We start from the raw sequence: 20,048 nt of genomic DNA on the forward strand, positions 1-20,048 counted from the left end.
CTGTGCAGACCACATGCACGGAGCTCATAGGTCAGGCTCAGTTCAGGACCCTTCTACCCAAGTCACTAACTCTCTCTCAGGGAAACGTAAGGGGTCTCAATCAGGACTAAATCAGACGGAGGCTCTTTGAGTCTCCTTTGGAAACTGGTGAAGCACTCCAGACTTCTCAAAAGCAAAAACCAAGCAGACACAATGGCTACTGAAACCCAGGGAAGGCAGAATTAGGGCCCACTGTGTCTTCTGAGGCAGCTCCTCGGGGTGCAGCTGTGGGAATCTGAGCGTGAAGTTCAGGTTTCTGCCACCAAGCAGAAAACAGAGCTAACCCCGTGAGAGCAGCTATGGATGAATCCAGCTGTGGAGTGCTAGAATCATATAGATCATGGAGAAGTAGGAGTAGGAGGGAGATGAGAAGATGCTAGAGAGAAAAAAAAAAAGAGGAAGGAGCTGGTGGTACTGGGCAGCCAGGGGAGGAGAGCGCGGCAGGCAGAGGCTGGCTCAAGCCACTGGTAAAAATAGATAAAAGGGAATGAACAGAGGAAGACCACAGAGCTGTGCATCTGAGATACGGAGGTTGTGGAGATCAGTACACTTGGCACAAGATTCTGAAATCTGCTTCCTCTGTGGCTGGCAGGCCTGCAACCGTGCTCTGGGAAAAGCTTGTCTGAGGAGGAGATGGCAGATAGGAAGGAACGAGGGAGGAATTCTGACAGGAGCTACCGCACTGTTGGCTGGGACGTTTCCAGGGTGTCACACTGTGTTAAGACCCCCAGTGACCCTGCGTCCCCACCCCCTTTCTTGTTCCTTTTCCTACTTGCAAATCCCCCAAAACTGACATCTTCATGGATTCAACATCTGCCATTTCTCCCAGGCTGCTCGTCCCCCTGGACACCCTCTCCACTCAGTAGTTTTCCACTTGGTGGGTACCCCCAACGCCTCTGGGGCCTTCACACAACCTCCCCTGTACGCTGTCACTGTGATCTGCTTTCTCCTCCAGCAGCACAGCAGGCCTGGCCGGCAGAAGTGGGAGCTCATCAGCCCCATCTAGGCCCCAGTCTCTGCTGCCTTGGACTCACTGACTCAATCCCCAGATCCACCCTAGGTCCTCTGCCTCCCTGGCTTTTCTGTGATGTGCAGGTTTCTCCCCTCCCTGAAAACAACCACCTCTTCTTTCATCCATCCATGCGTCCAGGCTGAAGCCATTCAAGAAGAGCCTTCTTCCCTGTTCCCATCACCTGAGGTATGTGAATCCACCCTCTTCCCCATCCTCGAGGAGGGAAAGCAGGCAGAGGCATCCGTTCTCCTGGTGCTGGATCTTGCTCCTCCCCAGCCTGCTCTCCTGTCCCACCTTGCTCTCGCTCTGTTACCTGCCCCTTCCCCTCCATCCTTCAGTGAGACCGATGATTCCTGGCCTGGCGTATGAATTCAGGAGTCTCTGAAGTTAGATGGGGAAAACACATTTTTATTTTCACTAACAATAATGAAATTTAGTGTTTCCTTTCAGTATTACGAAAAAAAAAAAGAATCACAAGAAGACACCATCTGTGATTTTATCACCAACAGAACTCATACATATTTTCAGATTTCATTATTGGTTTTGAGATTTCTTAAAATATCAGTTACTTTCATCACTTCTCTGAAATTATGGAAATTGCTAGAGTAGAACCAGATTTTATCATTTAATATTTCAATAAACAACTCATTTTGCTCCACCAACAATTTCCTTTTAAATTTGTGTAACTGTGTGACAATATAACTCGATACTTTGTAACATATTATTTTACACATTTAAAAACTTTTTTGGGGAGAGAGGGAAGCCATTATTCCTAGTCACTAATCTCACCAGATTATAGGTAAATATGGCACCAAAAATAGTTCAGACCCCAAATTTGGCAGAAATGGCCTTTGCCTAATCCTTATTCCAGACTATACAGTTTCCAATGTTTACTAAATATGATTTGAATAATGACATAATTAGTTTAAAATAAATATTCTGACATACAAAGAACTCTCTGATCATTTAAGCCCACAAACATCTTCTATAGGTAGATCTTGTTCTGAAGCCATATCATAATCAAAAAGCTGCATATCATAATCAAAAAGGACCATCTTAATACAGGCAGGTCTGGGCACTAAACCACACAATCTGAATCAATATTCAAGTAGAAACTGGATCCCAACACTATCCCAACTCTAATTACTACCACCCAGTAAGAACACCAAATAAAATGATTAAATGAGTGGAAAAATTTAAAGTTCAAATAACACAGGAATCTGTTAACCCAAACAGTGCAAAAAAGTATACAATAAAAGTTAAAATCCCTTCCATCCCAAACCCTCAATTCCATTATCTAGAGGAGTTGAACCCCTGTCTTACTGAAGACCTCTGAGCCCAAACTCTGACAGTATATAAACTACACACTATTCTGGAGCTTGCCTAATATGGCTTTTAAAGACATTTCTTCACATCAGCATATAAGATTGACCTAATTATTTTAATGACTATATTAAAGGAAATCTTCATTAAAATTCTAGTTAATTAATAGAGAATCACTTTATCAGCACAGGAAAACCACCAAACAACAAGAGAGGGATAAAAGAACAAAGGAAATACAAAAGAGCCAGAAAAAAATTAAAATGATAGGGATATATCTTTACTTGTCAATAATACCCTCAAATGTAAATGGATGAAATTTTACAATTAAAAATATATATACTTGCAGAATGGACCCTTAAAGAAAAGATGCAGTGATATGCTGCCTGCAAGAAACTCACTTTGCCAGTAAAGACACACATGGGCTGAAGGAGAAGGGATAGACACATGTTGCCAATGGAAACCAGGAGCCAGCTGCTGAACCTATATCAGATAAACAGACCTGATGTCAAGTTGTGAAGGTCACCTGTATAATAATAAAGGTACCCCAAACAAGAGAAAACCACAATTTTAAATATATATGCACCCCATGATGCAGTACCCAGTTTTATAGAGTGAACATTATTAGATCTAAACGGAGAGACTCAAGAAAATGGTAGCTGGGGACTTTAACATCCTGTTTTCATCAATGGACAGATCATCTAGACCAAAAAGTAAATAAGGAAACAAACTCTGGGGTTAAACTTTACTACAGGCCAATTGGACTGAACAGACATTTTCAGAACATTTCATTCACCAGCTGTAGAACCCACACTGTCCTCATCAGCACCTAGAGCAAGTTCCAGGATAGACTATATTTATGGTTTCAAAAAGTTTCAACAAATGCAAAAATTTAAAATTGTAGCATGTGCCTTTTCTGATCACAATGGGATATTAATAGAAATCAATAAGAGGAACTTTAGAAATTGTAAAAACATCTAAACAACTCTCTTGAATAACCAATGGGTCAAAAATTTATTGAAACAAAAGAAAATGAAAACAACATATTAAAGCCTGCTGGATACAATCAAGACAGAAGAAGGAAGTAATAAGTGCCTACATAAAAAATAAAAACATTTCAAATAGATAAGGTAGCACTGCAACTCAAGGAAATAGGAAAACAAGAACAAGCCAAACCAAAAATTGGTAGAAGGAAAGAAATAACAAAGATCAGAACATGAATAGATAAAATAGACTAAAAAATTACAAAAGATCAATGAAGAGTTGTTTTGTTGGAAAAGATTAACTGACAAAGCTTGAGCTAGACTAAACAAGAAAAAAAGGGAGGAGACCCAAACAAACAAAACACAAACAGAAGCAGACAGAAGCAGACAAACACAAATAAAACACAAACAGAAGCAGACTCCACAGGAAGACAAATAGTCATTAGGGACCACAGTGAACAACTAGGAGCCAAGGAATTGGGAAATCTAGAAGAAATGGATACACTTCTAGATACACGTAACCCACAGAAATTGAAACTTGATAATCAGGAAAACCTGAAGAGACTGATGAAAAGTAAAGAGATTGAATCAGTAATAAGTCTCCCACAAATCAAAGTCCAGGACTGGCTGGCTTCACTGCTGAATTTTACCAAACCTTGAAAATAACTGTCAACCAAGATTTCAATATGCAGAAAAACTGGTCTTCAGAATCAAAGAAGTAGTAAAAACCTTGCAAGATAAGCATAAACTAAAGGAATTCATTACTACTAAGCCAGCACTGCAGTAAGTACTTAAAGAAATATTTCACACAGAAGGGAACAGAAGATGGCGGAAGTGAGCCTGCGGCTATGCAGAAGAAAGGGGCTGATACCAGGCTTAACAGGTGCACAGCCTGAACCGTGATCACAACAGACAAGTGACAGGGCATTGTTCAGATAGTTGTGGGACCTTGCCTCAGACTTAGTAAGCAAAGGAAATTGATGCATGCCATTCACAACCTGTGACAGTGGACACTAAAGTCCAGGTGAACCATTGGAGACCCTTGACTATAGTACCTCAGAGAGCTGTGTGAGCTGTGGGGATGCTTCTGCACCACAGGACACCATGGAAAATCCACAACCAGAGTTCAGACACTCACTGACAGCCACCAGGATCCTCACTACTATGAAAGGATCCAGTAGAGAGAAAAAGGTTCACAATGACCCACAGCAATCACAGGGACACTCCAGAACCTGCGTCCTGAGCTATTGCACACATCAGAAACAGCCAACCCTCTACACTCCATCCTCTGAGCAGTCAGCTGCAGGCCTCTGAGCTGCTAATAGCAGGTTCACATCAACTAAGATGTTGACTTCTGTGTCACTGCAACTCAGGAGAGATCCATAGCCCAAAACTAAAGGGCATCTGCTAAAATGTCCAAATCCCAATAAAATCCAAATCAAGATTCAACAAGAATTTTCTTCACCTAGATAACTTTGATCATATAAATAATTCCTTGAGTGATAATTGTTAACCAAATAGCCAACCTGGTACCTTCAACTCATTTGAATGTGTTTTTATTTAATGGTTTAAAGCATTAACTGGAACCAATCTTTGTATCTCTGTTTTCCTATTCTAGTTTACACTGGCTTCTCTTACCCCGTACTCATCCTCTTGCACTCTGCTACAACCTCAAATAATACCCCATTCATCAATCACTCTTTTTTTGTTGTTCTTGTGCTGGGGATTAGAACCCAGGGCCTTGTGCATGCAAGGCAAGCACTCTACCAACTGAGCTATATCCCCAGCCCATCAATCACCCTTTTGTAACTTAGTGTAAGTTACCACTTTATAGTTTTTCATATATATATATATATATATATATATATATATATATATATATATATATAAAAAATCTCCCTTTTTCTGTCTCCTATTTGCCCCATTTTTCTTCTTCCCTCCTTTTGGCCCTTATTTAAGGGTACAGTTAAGTTCACTAAATTTAACAACTAAATTTTTGACATATTCTACAACTTTATTATAGGTACTTACCTGAATTCGAAGAACTGCAGAGAACAATTGCAACAAGTGTTTGTTCTTATAAAGGTTGAATAGAATGAAGTTTGGCTCAGAAGTGATTATGGTAAATAAGGCTCAGTGGCATCTCTTAAAGTGGTACTGATATTGGGATCAACAGAGGTCATGCATTGAATTAAAATATCTTTTTGTCTTGATATTCACCTGACCCAGGGCTCTTAAGAAAAAGAACTTTACAAAGTAGTCCTTCACTTAAAATAAGTCAGAACCATACCAATAAATGGGTAGGCATACAAACAATATGAAAAACAAGGGACCAAACCATCCCAAACACCCCAAATGTGTCAACAACAGACTTCATGAACACCACAGTGGAGGAAATGTCAGAGAAGGAATGTAGAGAGTTCATAATTGAACTGTTATATGAGCTAAAAGACCATGTAAAAAGTGAAATCAGATAAAAAAATAGAAAGTGAAAGATCACTTTGATAAAGAGATAGAGCTTCTGAGAAAGAACCAAACAGAAATTCAAAATTTGAAAAATTTTGGATTTTGAAAAAGAACCAAACAGAAATCAAAAATCAATTTAAAAGTATCAAAACAGGCTAGAAAACTTTGAAAATAAATTTTCAGGCCTCAAAGACAAAGTATGTGATCTTGAAAATAAAGTTTTCCATAGAGAAAAGATATTAAGAGACCATGTAAATATTTTTAAAATCTGGGATAACATTAAAATGTCAAATTTAAGATCATCAGGATAGATGAAGGTTAACTAAAGGAATGCACATCTTTTCAATGAAATAATATCAGAAAAAAATCCAAACCTTAAGAATGAAATGGAAACTCAAACTCAGAAGATATACAGGACTCCAGATATACAAAATCACAACAGATCCACTCCAAGGCACCTGTCATGAGCCATTCATGGGTTGCATGTGGGTCACCATGCATGGAAGCCTTGTAGATATAGACATCTGGTATCTGGGAATAACCAGTGGACATTTCTTCTGGTCAATTTCCCAGGGACAATGTGAATTTCTTTCCTACTCTGCCTGTGGTCCACACAGCACCTGAGATAGGTGTGACCTGCCAAGATGTCAATCAACCTGCTGATTGCAAGACATCATGAAGCAAGACTCTGCCGTTGAAACCTTAATCTTACCTTTGATGTACTCCCTTAAATAAACCACCAGAGCTATTTTCTCTTTGTCTAGTTCCAGAACCCATGTGGACTAGCTCTATCAGGGGTTTTGCATTATGTTAATATATTTCTGAGTATCTTTTGTTTTGTTACTTACTAATTATCTGAGATTGAAAGTTTTAGGGTGGATTAGATTCCTGAGCAGAAAGAAAGACGCTTATTGAGACACTGGCTGTCATGTCCCTCCCCTGAAAGGCACCTTATTGTGAAAATGCCTAGCATATTTAGAATAAGTATAGAATATAAAAGCTGCAAGGGGAAAATGACTGGTCACATTTAGAGGTAAACCATTCTGGATTTTAACTGATTTCTAAACTCAGACTCTACCAACCTCTGAAAGAAAATGGATGCCAACCAAGAATACTATACCCAGCAAAATTAAGTTCCAGAATTGAAGAAGAGATAAAAACCTTCCATAAAAACAAAAGCTGAAAGAATTCATAACCAGAAAGCCTGCACCATAAATACAATCAATAAAATATTTCATGAAGAAGAAATGAAAAATAAAAAGTAGACCAGCATAAGAAGGAATTACAATAGTCGATCAAAAGAGAATCAAATCCAATTTAAACACTAGAAATAAAATGGCAGGAAATAAGAATCATCTCTCAATAATAATAATGATGAATATAAATGGTCTAAACTCTTCAATCAAAAGACACAGGTTGGCAGATTGGCTAAAAAACAATACCAATACCCAACAATATGTCTGCAGGAGACTCACCTCACAGGCAAAGACACCCATAGTATAACGGTGAAGCGATGGGGAAAAAAACATCCCATTCACATGGATCTTGTACACAAGCAGGGGTTCCTATTCTCATATCAGATAAAGTGAATTTCAAGCCAAAATTAATCAGAAAAGACAAAGAAGCTCACTTCATACTGACTGAAGTAAATAACACATCAACACAAAATAAAGATCATAAATATTTGTGCCCCAAACAATGGAGCATCAATGTACATCAATCAACCTCTTTTCAATATTAAGAATAAAACAGATCACAATACAAAAACACTGGGTAAGCCATACCTCTCCCATCAGTGGATATATCATCAAAACAAAAACCAAGATTCTATAGAACTAAAAAATATAATCAATAATTTAGACCTCACTGACATCTATAGAATATTTCTTCCATCAATGACTAAACTCAATTTCTTCTCAGCAGCATGTGGAACATTTTCTAAAATAGACTATATTTAATGTCATGAAGCAAATCTTTGCAAATACAAAAAAGATAAAAATACCTTGCATTCTATCAGATCATAATGGAATGACATTAGAAATCAATAATAAGATAAAAATAGAAACTACTCTAACACTTGAAGATTAAATAATATACCTTTGAATGTATAGTAGAAGAAATTAAGGGAGAAATAAAAAATACTTAGAGGTAAATGGGAATAGTGATATGAAATATCAGAATCTCTGGGACAGTATTAGGATAGTTCTAAAAGAAAAGTTCATAGAACTTAAAAGAATAGAAATATATCAAATAAATAATCTAACATTACATCTCAAGGCCCTAGAAAAAGAAGAACAAACCAATGCCAAAATAGTTAAAAACAGGAAATAATTAAAATCAAAGCCAAAAATCAATTGAGAACAAAACAAAGAATTGGTTTTTTGAAAGAATAAACAAAATTGATAACCTTTATCTAAACTAATCAAAAGAAAGAGGGAAAAAACTCAAATTAATAAAATCTGAGATGAAAAGGGTGATATCACCATAGACACTACTGAAATCCAGATGCTCATCAGAAACTATTTTGAAAATTTATACTCCAATAAGCTAGAAAATCTTGAAGATATGGACATATTCCTAGAGACATGAGACCAACCCAAATTGAGCCAAGAGGATATATAAAACTTAAACATCAATTTCAAGTAATGAAATTGAAGCAGACATCAAAAGCCTTCTAACAAAGAAAAGCGAGTACTAGATGGATTCTCAACAAGTTTTACCAGACATTTAAAGAAGAAGCAATACCAATTCTCTTCAAATTATTCCATAAAATAAAAAAGGATGAAACTCTTCCAAACTCATTCTACAAATTCAGTATCACCCTGACACCAAACCCAGACAAAGACACACCAAGGAAAGCAAACTTCAGACCAATATTCTTGATGGACATAGATGCAAAAATTCTTAATAAAACTGGCAAACCACATATAAAAGCACATTTAAAAGAGAGTGCATCACAATCAAGTGAGTTTCTTTCCAGGGATGCAAGGTGGGTTCAGCAAATGTAAATCAATAAATATAATTCAGCACATAAATAGACTTAAAGAAAAGAATCACATGGTTATCTCAATGGATGCCGAAAAATCATTTGAGAAAAAGCTATAACCATTCATGTTGAAAATACTAGAAAAGGGGCTGGGGATGTGGCTCAAGCGGTAGCGCGCTCGCCTAGTGTGCGTGCGGCCCGGGTTCGATCCTCAGCACCACATACAAACAAAGATGTTGTGTCCGCCGAGAATTAAGAAAAAATAAATAAATATTAAAATTCTCACTCTCTCTTTTAAAAAAAAAAAGAAAGAAAGAAAATACTAGAAAAATAGAGAGAGAAGGAATAGACATCAACATTGTAAAGGTTATAGATGACAAGCCCAAGGCCAACATTAATCTGAATGGAGAAAAATTGAAAGCATTTCCTTTAAAAACAGAAAAAAAGGCAAAGACTCTCATTTTTACCACTCCTATTCAATAGTCTTTGAAACTCTATCCAGAGCAATTAGACAAGAAAAGGAAATTAAATGCATATGAATAGGAAAAGAAGAGCTCAAATTATCTGTTTGCCAGCCACAATCCTACTTTTGGAAGACCCCAAAACTCCATCAGAAGGCTTTTAAACTCATAAATGAATTCATCAAAGTAGCAGGATTAAAAAAAAATCAATCATGTTCCTATACTCCAATGATGAATCTGCTCAAAGTACAAAAACTATTCCATTCACAATAGCCTAAAAAAATAAATAAATAAAATACTTGGGAATCAATCTAATAAAAGAGGTGAAGGACATCTACAATAAAAACTATAGAATATTAAAGAAAGAAATTGAAGTCCTTAGAAGATGGAAACACATGTTCTTGGATAGGCAGAATTAATACTGTCAAAATGGTCATACTACCAAAAGCACTATACATTCAGTGCAATTTCCATCAAAATTCCAATAACATTCTTTACAGAAATAGAAAAAGCAGCCATGAAATTCATTTAGAAAAAGAGGAGACCCAGAATAGCTAAAGCAATTCTTAGCAAGTAAAGCAAAGCAAGAGGCATCATAATAGCAAACCTCAAACTATAATACAGAGCTATAGTAACAAAAACAGCAGGGTTCTAGCACCCAAACTGGCAAGAAGCACAATAGAATAGAAGACATAGAGACAAACCTATAGAGACAAATGCAGTTATCTCATTCTAAACAGAGCTGCCAAAAACATATGTTGGAGAAAAGATAGCCTTTTAAACAAATGGTTCTGGGAAAACTGGAAATCCATATGTAGTAGAATGAAATTTAACCCCTCTGTCTCACCCTGCACAAAACTCAAATCAAAGTGGATCAAAGACCCAAGAATTAGAACAAAAACCCTGCACCTGCTAGAACAAATGTAGGCCTAACACTCCAACATATCAGCTTAGAAACTGACTTTCTTAACAAGACTCCCAAGCATAAAAAGTAAAATTAAAAATCAATAAATGGAATGACATCAAATGTAAAAGCTTCTTAAAAGCAAGAGTATAAGAGAGTGCCTACAAAATGGAAGAAAATCTTTGCTACCTGTTCCCCAGATAGGGAATTAATATCCAGGATAGACAAAGAACTTAAAAAACTTAACACCAAAAAAAAAAAACCCATAAATAAATGGGCAAAGTAACTATACATATACGTCTCAAAAAAAAGAAATATGGATGCTCAACAAATATATGAAAAAATGTTCAACATCTCTAGCAATTAGAGAAATGCAAGTTAAAATTACACTGAGATTTCATTTCACTCCAGTCAGAATGGCACGTATCAGGAATACAAATAACAATAAATGTTGGTGAGGATGTGAGGAAAAGGGTACACTCATATATTGTTGGTGGGAGTGCAAACTGATGCAACCACTCTCGAAAGCAGTATGGGGATTCCTCAGAAAACTAGGAATGGAACCACCATTGACCCAGCTGTCCCACTCGTTGGTATATATCCAAAGGATTTAAAAATTAGCATACCACAGTGATACATCCCCATCAATGTTTACAGAAGCACAATTTACAGTAGGTAAGCTATGGAGCCAACCTGGGTATCCTTCAACAGATAAATTCATAAAGAAAATGTGGTGTATATATGCAATGGAATTTTACTCAGCCATTAAAAAGTGTGACTTTATGATGTTTTCCAGTAAATGGATGGATCTAGAGATTATCATGCTAAGCAAAATAAGCCAATTCTCCCAAACCAAAGGTTGAATGTTTTCTCTGATATGTGGAAGCTAACCCATAGTGTGAATAGAAGTGCAATAGATTAGAAAAAGAGGAACGAAGGGAAGTGATGAGAGATGGGAAAAGGAAAGACAGTGGAAAAAATCTGACATAATTTTCCTACGTACAAGTATAAACATACCACAGCAAATCTCACTATCATGTACATCCACAGGAAGGGAGTACTAATTAGAAAAGGATATATTCCATGCTTATAATAATTGTATCAAAATGGATTCTACTGTCATGTATAACTAAAAAGAACCAATAAAAACAAAATAAGGTGGGGAGACAAAAAATAATAGAAGAAAAATCAGTGGAGTTGGCCAAGGGAAATGAAGGAAAGGAGAAGGGGTGGGGTAGAGAAAGACAGTGGAATGAATCTGACCTAACTTTCCTAGGTACATATATAAATAGATCACAGTAAGACACTAATTTAAAAAAAAATAACTATAAGTAAACAGCATAAAGATCAATGGAGTAGAGGGAAGGGAGAAAGGGGTGAGAGGAAGTGAGGAGCAGAGCCAGTACTGGGAACTGAATTAGAACAAATGTATTCCATGATTTTATAATTATGTCAATAAATTCTATTGTCTTGTATAACTAAAAAGGACCAATGAAAAATAAAGACAAAAAATATTCTGCACACACACACACAAAAATCAATACAAACTTCAGAACTTTTGAGTGAAGAAAGATCATCAGAAGAGCAGCTAAGCAAGTGAGAACTAGGGCCAAATCAAACATAACAAATGAATCAAATGACAGGAATTACTCAATCTCTCTCTATAATGATGCCCGTTGATTCAAGTCCCCAGTTAAAAGGAGACACAGGCTGGCAGATAAGGACACATAAAAAAAAGGAAACTACAGACAATATCTCTGATGAACATAGATGCCAACATCCTTAATAAAATAGATCCAACTATATGTTTGCAAGAATCCCATTCTACAGTCAAAGACAACCACAGGCTGAAAGTGAAAGGATGGAAAATTATATTCCATGCAAATAAAGCCTGAAAACAAGCAGAAGCATCTACTCTCTCAACTGACAAAGCAGACTCCAAGTCAAAATTAATCAGAAGGGACAAAGAAGTTTACTTTATACTGGTTAATGGAACAATCTCATAAAAGCAAATATTTATCCCCCAAATATTGATGTACCTAATTACATAAAGCAAACACTACTCAACAAGACTCACATGGACCTGAATACAATAATTCCAGTAATACTAGATTATTTATTTTCCTCCTCCTCCTCCTGGTATAGAGGGCTTAACTTAGGTTTCTTTTTCACCAAGCTACACTCCCAGAATCTGTCCTTTAAATTTGGCTGCCATTGTACCTTGAGTGAGTGAAACTAAATTTTAATTTTGAGACAACTTATCACTAAGTTGCTGAGATTGGCCTTGAACTTGTGACCCTCCTGCTTCAGCCTCCTGATTCACTGGGATTGTAGGCATGCATCACTATGACCAGCTACACTAAGTGATTTCAACACACCTCTCTCATAAATAGATAGGTAATCCAGACAAAGAAAAGATTAGTAAAGATTCTTCAGACCCAAAACGTTATAAATCAAATGGAGCTAACAGATATCTATAGAATATTTCATCCAACAACAGCTGAATTTTACACCACAAAATATGTCTTAGCAAATTAAAAAACCAATATGGTTCCCTGCATCTTATCAGATCACGTTGGAAGGAACGATGGATGGGTAATAGAATAAATCAGAAGAAATTTAAAAATTCTTAGAATAAAATGAGACTAGAGATGCAACATATCAGAATCTCTGGAACATTATGAAGATGGTTCTAAGAGGAAAGTTGATAGCTGTGAGTGCCTACATTTAACACCCTCCTCCCCCCCCCCCCAAAAAAAAAACCCACCCAACCTAATAATGCATCTCAAGGCCCTGGAAAAATAAGAACAAACCAATTCCGAAATCAATAGAGGGAGGGAAATAAGATCAGAGCTGAAAGTAATGAAATAAAGATTAAAGAAATTAAAAGGATCAAGGAAACAGAGCTATTTCTCTGAAAAGATAAACAAGATTAAATAAACAAGATTAAAGTAACCAAAAGAAAGAGAAAGACCCAAATTAATAAAATTAGAGATGAAAAAAGAGATAACATCACAGAGTTGCAGAAATCCAGGAGATTATTAGGGACTATTTTGAAGACTTATACTCCAATTAATTGGAAAATCTAGAAGGAATGGATACATTCTGGATACTAATAATCTACCAAAATTGAACCAAGAAGATATAGAAAAGCTGAGCAGCCCAGTAATAAGGAATGGGATTGGAGCAGTAATATAATAATAAAAAAAACCTCCAAAAAAGAAAAACCTAGGACCAGATGATTTCCAACTGAACTCTATCAGACATTTAAAGAAGCATAAATGTCAAGGCTCCTCAAATTATTCCATAAAATAGAAATGAGGGGAACACTTACAAATTCATTCTATGAAGCCAGTATCACCCTGCCACCTAAACCAGATAAGGACACATGAAGAAAAGGAAACTACAGGCCAACATCTCTGATGAACATAGATGCCAACATCCTTAATAAAATATTAAGAAATCATGTTCAATAACACATTAAGAAGATTGTACATCATGATCAAGTTGTTTTCATTCCAGAGACCCAGGGATGGATGCACATATGCAAATCAATAAGTTTAATTTGCTTCAAAAATGGAATTAAGAACAAAAATCAGAATCACCTTGATTGATAGAGAAAAACCCTTTAACAAATTCAGCACCTATTCATGATAAAAACACTGAAGAAATTAAGGATAGAAGGAACTTAGCATCACAAAGTCTACATGTGACAAACCAAAGCCATCATAACAATGAATAGGGAAAAACTAAATGCATTTCCTCTAATATATGTTCCTTTCTATATATCCACTCCCACCACTCCTACTCAGTGGTAGTTGAAATTTAAGCCAGAGCAATTAGGCATGATAAGGAAATAAGAGGTATATAAATAGGAAACAATCATTTGATTGTTTGTTGATGACATGATCCTATACTTAGAAGAGCAAAAAATTCCACCAGAAGACTTTTAGAGCTAATGAACAAATTCAGCAAAGTAGCAGGACATGAAACATACAAAAACCAATAGCTTTTCTATGCACCAATAATGAGTCTTCTGGGGGGAAAAAAACAACCAAGGAAAACAATTCCATTCACCATAACCTCAAAACAAAACAAAAAACCTTAAGAATGAACCTAGCCAGGTGATAAAAGTCCTATACAATGAGAATTATAGAATCCTGAAGAAAGAAACTGAAAAAGACACCAGAAGATGTAAAGTCCTATGTTCATGAATAGGCAGAATTAATACTGTTAAAATGGCCATATGACCAAAGCTGTATACAAGATTCAAAGCAATCTCCATCAAAATACCAATGACAATCTTCACGGAACTAGAAAAAAAATAGTCCTTTGACTATTTAAAATTCATTTGAAAGAATAAAAGGCTCTGCACAGCCAAAGCAATACACAGTATGAAGAGCAATGCTGGAGACATCATAATACTGGACTTCAAATTATACCACAGAGCTACAGTAACAAAAACAGCATGGTATTGGCAGAAATACAGACACATAGACCAATAGGACAGAACAGAAGTCACAGACAAATCCAAACAGATACAGTCAACTGATCCTTGACAAAAATATATGTTGGAGAAAGGTAGCCTTTTAAACAAACATTGTTGTGAAAACTGAATATTTATGTGTAGAAGAATAAAACTAGATCCCTCTTGCCCTGTGTGATACTAAACTCAAAATTGATCAAAAACCTAGAAACTAGACCAGAAACGTTGAAAGTGCTGGAACAGAGTCAACACCCTAATATACAGGTGCAGGCAATGGCTTCCTCACTAGAACTCCTAAAGCTCGGGAAATAATACCAAGAATTAATAAGTGGGATGGCATCAAAACAGAAAGCTTCTGCAGGCAAGGAAAACAAGAGCATGAAGAGTGAGCCTAGAGCACGGAGAAAATCTTTGCCAGTCACTCTTCTGACAGAAGATCAATATCCAGAATATATAAAGAACTCAAAATCACCACCAGAAAGGTGAATAACCTAATCAATAAATGGGAAAATGAACTAAACAGACACTTCTAAGAAAACACACACACAAATGGCCAATAAATATATGAAAAAGTGTTCAACAGCTTTAGTAATCTGGGAAATGCAAATAAAACTACAATGAGATATCATCTCACTCCAGGAACAATGTTGGCCATGAAGAATAAAAATATAATAAATTCTGGTGCACTTTTACATGGTTGGCAGAATTGTAAATTAGGACAACCTCTGTGGAAATAAGCATTGAGGTTCCTCAAAAGACTAGGAATGGAACCACCATATGGTTCAGCTATTTCACTTTCGGAATTTACACCAAAGAATTAAAGTCAGCGTATAATAGTGACACATGCATACCCATGTATATGGCAGCACAATTCACAATAGCCAAATGTTGAAGACAGCCTAGGTGTCTGTCAGTGGATGAATGGATAAAGAAAATATAGTGTGTATCCATCATGGGGTTTCATTCAGCCACAGAGAACAATGAGGCTATGTCATTTACAGAAAAGTAGATGAGACTTGAGAGCTTTATGTTAAGTGAAATTAGCCAGACTCATGAGTTAAGAGTCATGTGTTCTCTCATATGTGGAAGCTAGAGAGAAAAAAGTGAGTGAGGATCTCCTGAAAATGTAAGGAAAACAAGTAAAGTGGAGGAAGGGGACCAGGGGAGAGAGGAGGAACTGCAGAATGAAATCGACCAAGTTATGTTATATGCATGTAATGAGTATGTCTCAATGAAACCCATTACCAGGCATGATCACAATGCTCCCATAAAATTAATTTAAGAGAATATCATTGTTGGCTGTGTTTTAAATGTACCTCCAGGCAATGTGGTGGGAAGAACAGATGAAATGGGGTTGGAAAATGTTGATAATTACTGAAGCCGAGTAATGGGTACCCAGGGGTTCAATATACTCTTTGATATTCATATATATTTGAAAATGTGTCTTAAAATTTTTAAATAAACAAATTCACTATACAAAGAATGACTACTATAAAAAGACACACACACGTCAGTGATCGTGGGCATAAGGGGAACTCTCACATACTGTTGGTGGGACTGTAACTTAGTACAGTCATCATGGAAAACAAACCAACAGAACTGCCTGTGGCCCAGCACATCCACTACTGAACACATCCAAAGGAAATGAATCATTCCTGTCGCTATAACAAATAACAGATAATCAACTTACGAAGAGAAAAGGTTTATCTGGCTCACAGTTTCAGAGGTTCTGGTCCCTGATGAGTCGCCCTCTTGTTTTCAGGCCAGCCTTACTCAAGGGTATGAGGCTAATGACTTGAAGATCTCCTAGCCGGTTCTACCTCTTAGAGGTTCCAACACCTCCCAATAGCATCACGGACTACTGAGAACCAAGCCTTCAACGCATGGGTCCTTGGGGGACGTTCTGGGTCCAAACTATGGCAATCAGTATGTTGAAGAAACATCTGCACTTACATGTTTATTGAGGCATTATTTGCAATATATAAAATATGGAATCAACCAAGATGTCCATCAACAGATGAATGGATAAGGACAGTATGCTATGCATACACAATGGAATATTATTCAGCCATAAAAAGAATAAAAATTTATCATTGACAGCAACATGGATGAAATTAGGCACAAAAAGACAAATAAGAACACACTCTTACATGTGAAAGCTAAAAAGTTGATCTCAAAGAAGTTGAGAACAGAACAGTGGTTACCTGGGAAGAGTGTGGAGGAGGGAGAGTGGAGCGAGGAGGGTTATGGGTATGGTGGTGCAGCTGGGTAAGAGGAATAACTCCTAAGGTAGGATAACTACTGTAGTTACTGTTTGTTTCAGAGTAATTAAATAAATGTTTCAAAACAGAGCATTTTAAATGTTTCCAACACAAAGAAATAAGAAATGCCCAAGGTGGTAGATATACCAATTACCCTGATCTTAGCATTACACAAAATGTATATTTTACCATAATTTTAAAAAATTGTTTTTCAAGCTCTTCAAGTAATTGAATCACAGCGCCCCCTCCTGGCCCTGGCCAGGTCAACCAGCCTGATGTTTGAGGGACACCTACTCTTATTTTGCCATCATTCTGAGCCCCCCCCCCTTTTGCAGACCCTAAGAACAGAAAGGTGATTAGTATTTCCTTAGAGCAAGGAATTCTTGTGTTCCCACAGGTGGCTGTTGGAAGAGCTGCAGGGTATGAAAGGATCCTTTCCTAGCCTGGCAGACATCTGCACACAGCTACGTTGTGGCTGACAGCCCTCCCACTCTGAGCTAGAGTCCTTTCAGCTCTGGAATGCCTTTCATCCTTTGGGGAATCAGGTCAGAGCTGGAGTCATTCAGGCCTGGTCACAAAGCCCACAAAGTCTGCAGCACCTAGGTCCCTCCCATACCTGGGAAGGCCTCCTCCTACTTTCTTGAAGAGCGTTTCTGCATTCTTAAGCCAGCTAAAAGGCTTTGGATAAAGCCCTTTCACAAGTGACATGCTCAGATAAGCTAAATCCCCTGAGATCCAGCACCATGGGGCTAGATCTGCGGGTTTAGTGGAGTTCCATTGACCCACACACCCCAGAGCAGTTGGGGTCTGAGGAAACAAAGTCAGGGACAGAGCTATCACTGAAATCCAATCTCCAGGCAGCTTCTCTCCCCTCAGTCAACCTGGGTCCCACAAAGGAGCCCTTGCTAGGGGCAGACAGAGGCCACAAAGTTAGACACCTGCCAACTGGGCTCTCAGTGACCTGGGCAAGGCACCACAGTATCCAAATTCATGCCTCTGTCTGAGTAAGTGAAAATCTTGCAGGATCTACCCCAATACTTTTCACATTCAAGTAGTTTGGGTCTTTGTGTTTGAGTCTCACCAGTGGGATTCGGCTGGTGAGGTTACTCTGTTGGAGATCTAGAATATTCCAATGTTTTGTCACTCCCCAGAGTAGTATACTATGCTATGCACACACCAGCATTTCATCCAAGTATTCTGAGGTTTGGTGAGGTGTGGCTGTGAGCTTATAAAATCATTTGGGATTCTTTTCAATTCTTCTTTCCTATGCGGCAGCCCCTATACTAATTGCCACTTCTCTGGACAACCTATTGGTGCCCCCTGCCCACTACATGACCAGCCCTGTCTGCACATGCATTCAGGACCACGCTCCACACTTCCTATACTGGATTTTGACCTGTCCATACATCATTCCAGGCGTGGTCTATTTTCAGTCAATGGAATTCAGCGTGGCAAGACCTGGTGTCAGATTCAGAGAACATGGGGCCACCATACACCCCATGTACTTTCACTTCCCTAGAAAGACAGACTGCCTCACACCTCACCCTGAGACCACAGTCCTGGCAATTGTTCCACAAGGTGAAGTGAAGGAGTCAGGGACAAACCCTGCAGAGGCAGAAACAGGCCCCAGATCTGGCTGATGTCTCCAGAGAAAGGTCTTGCTCTGAGTACTGCCTTACTCTGGAGCCTGATAATAGCCATTTAGAGCTTCTTTAGACTCATTTTTCCAAAATTAACTAATTCTAGGGTGAGTTTCAAGAGACTTTACCTTTAGCACAGGAAGCCCACATGAGCAATGCTCATTTCTTGCTTTTGTATTCTGGGTCATTGGCTTGCAACTCTTCCCTTCTCCGAGGCTCCCAAGAGATGGCACAGGCCACACAGTTGGAGTTGTAGGTTCTGTAGTTCTTTTTCGTTTGCATGCTTAATCAGAATGGCCCTTTTCCCTATGCACACCCCAAGTCCACCCTGGCAGCACAACAGACGTTAAGGCAGAAGACCAGACAAGCGTAATTGGAAAAGTCACCTCCAGGTCAGTGGCTCCTGGCTCAGGAAGGGCAGCAGCAGCAGCAGCGTGCAGGGAGTTTGTTAAAATACAAACCTTCAGCCCCACCCCAGACCTAGGAAACAGGGTTGTTCCAGCAAGCCCTCCAGGTGAATCTGAGACACGTGCTTCATTTGCTCTCCACCTTCCCTTGTTAAGAATCATCATTCTAAAAAGCAGCTCCCAGCCCTGGCTATACCTTAGTCTCACCTGGGGAGCTTTTCCAAACTGACTTAACTCATCTGCCAGGGGCTCTGTCAACTCTCCAGGTGCACAGACACGAGCTTGAGGTCCACCCACCCCAAGCGCTCTGCAGAGCTTGGCAGCCTCCTCCTCCTGGCACACGGGTAGTTAGTTCACTCCTTACAATTCCTCTTGATCACTCATCAGCTGGACAGGCAACAAGGTACAGGACAGCATCCCGGGGCAGGAGGTGGGAAGACTGGGATTTCTAACTCCCACCCCCTTGCTGGCCGCAGACTGGGAGAATTAAATCATCTCCTTCTATGCCTCAGTTGTCTCATCTGTCAAATGGGATTATACTAACCATTCCTTTCTTTTCTTAAGCCAGACGGCCAGTGAATGGTCTCTTAAGGTCTTTTTAGCCCAAAACAGAAATCTTTGACTCCAGCAGCTTTTCAAAGGTCTGAATTTGTCTTCAGCTTAACATTGCCAATAATTGATTTTTCTGCTTTAGAAAATATTGTGAGCTGGTTGATTTGTATTTTTCTAGTATTTACAAATAGGATCTGTGCCAAAAAGGAGTTGGCACTCAGACAACCAGATGTCCAACAGAAAACAATGGCAATGATTTATATTTTTTCCATGCCCTAAAATGTTCCAGTGGGCACCCAGCAGCCCCTCTAGGAGACATACTTCCATGTTCGACCTGGCTCCTCCATGTCCATTTCCACCCTGCCACCTGTCCTTCTTCCCAACTCCTGAGTCCTGCGGCAAACGCCGCACAGCAGTCAGCCTGCAATTCCTCCTCATGCGGCTCATCCATCCCGGCTAGTAAGATCTGAACCCCTGTGAACAAGTTTCCAGGGAGGAGGAGGTGAATAGGTCAACTGTTTCCTGAATCAG

This window comes from Spermophilus citellus (assembly GCF_964194105.1).
Source record: "Spermophilus citellus genome assembly, chromosome: 5".
Taxonomy (NCBI): domain Eukaryota; kingdom Metazoa; phylum Chordata; class Mammalia; order Rodentia; family Sciuridae; genus Spermophilus; species Spermophilus citellus.